The sequence below is a fragment of the Convolutriloba macropyga genome, unplaced genomic scaffold (genome assembly GCF_964194025.1).
Source record: "Convolutriloba macropyga unplaced genomic scaffold, txConMacr16.3 SCAFFOLD_3344, whole genome shotgun sequence".
NCBI classification, from domain to species: domain Eukaryota; kingdom Metazoa; phylum Xenacoelomorpha; order Acoela; family Convolutidae; genus Convolutriloba; species Convolutriloba macropyga.
The window spans coordinates 13,630-15,393 of NW_027451744.1; positions in this window are offsets into that span (position 1 = coordinate 13,630).

Below are 1,764 nucleotides of genomic sequence, written 5' to 3' on the forward strand. Positions count from 1 at the left end.
CATATCATAGAGCTTGATCAGCTTGTGACATTCTCATGATGAAGTTTCACCAACAGTGTCTCATTTTGAGCTTAAATCCAGCTACTAGTAACTACACAGTACTGACTGCAACAATAACTTTTATCTATACCTTTCACATGCTGCGTTTTCGGCCAAGGCCTACTAACGTCAACATAATACTCGATATAAAATTTTGATCATGATGCAGCTTTCCCATGCAGAAGTTTCGCCTTCAAATGCTCTCTTGGCCATATGACGGAACACCAGGTTACTAGTAACATCACAGTACTAGCCACAGTTTGATTGCAAAATTCTACGACTTTCACATGTTGATGTTTCGGCTTGCGCTTAGCCTACTAGAAGCAACATAATACTAGTCATATCATAGAGCGTGATCAGCTTGTGACGTTCTCATGATGAAGTTTCACCAATAGTGTTTCATTCGAATTGGTTCTGCTTTAAGCTCTCCAATTGTTTTGGATGAACCAGTTTTGCCCTTCGAAGCCACTTTTGTGAGCTTTTGTGGGTCTTTACCAAGAGGATATACCTCAAGGCCTCTTTCAATTCCTTTAAGTTCTTTCAACTCCTTTACAGTTTCTAGGTTCACATAGCTGCAAACCTTATTTCTAGTTTTAAGTCTGGCCAACTTGGGGAGAGTTGGTGCAGACCGTGACCAATTCTAGTAGGATGCCACAACAAGAATGTGATCAACTTAGCTTGTCGATGAACCTGCCCCACATTCAAACAACTCTATCGCCTTTTCCTCGTATAGTTATATGCGAGGGCCTCTCATAGAGAGCGCTGTTAGCAACCTTTTCCACATAGACGATAAAGTTGTGAGTGTTTTGCACATGGCTGTTGTCATCACCACGTGACGAGTCAACTCAGCTTGACTCTCTACACTCCGACAAGCTTTGCACATACGCCTTTAGTTCAGTATGTGTCTTTAATCTGACTCCGGTGCCTCAAGCCGGAAAAATTGTCAGATTATGATCATTATCGGTTAGTCATCCCGATGCAAGATCGTATCGTACTGTCTTTGTCTACCTCCAGATTCCGAAGAACAGGAGGAGACTCTCCCAGACCTACATATCTGGGAGAATGTTCAGAGGGCGAGAAGCTGTGGATTACTCTCCCCTAAGAACTGACTAAACTTTACCCTCGTCCAAGGTAAGTTTATTTTAGCTAGCCTTCTATGTAAAGGATCTGAGGCTAAGCTGTGTTTTTTCGAGCCTTTGGCTCGGAGCAAGTTCAGTGGGCGCCCCGAGTAGCTCAACTCTTTCCCACTGAACAGCGCAACGCTCTGTCACTCGCTGGGATTTTTGCGTGTCGGTTCTAACCACGCGACTTGTGGACCTTTTTAGGCCTTTCTCATTCACAAGTCTATAGCTGGGCTTCTATAACCCAGCTTCTGAGATCTAGATAGCTGCAGTTCTGCTAGGCTGCTTTTGCTAACTAGTCTCCCTTTAAGCAGTCCCTTGCCATGACTGCTGAACTATGTATCCACACAAGTAGTTTTTGAGCTCGATACATAATTCGAGATTGGTTGCCAAGCAATCTCTAGCGACAGAGCGTCATGCGCACTACAGACATGGCCTCTACCAGCAGCCATGCCCGAAGGAATCAATCACTGATCCTTCCGCAGGTTCCCCTACGGAAACCTTGTTACGACTTTTACTTCCTCTAGACAATTAAGCTCGATCCGCTTCATCCCGTTGCCGGAGACCGAAGTCCCAACAGTAGGAATTTGCAATTCTTGCTTAA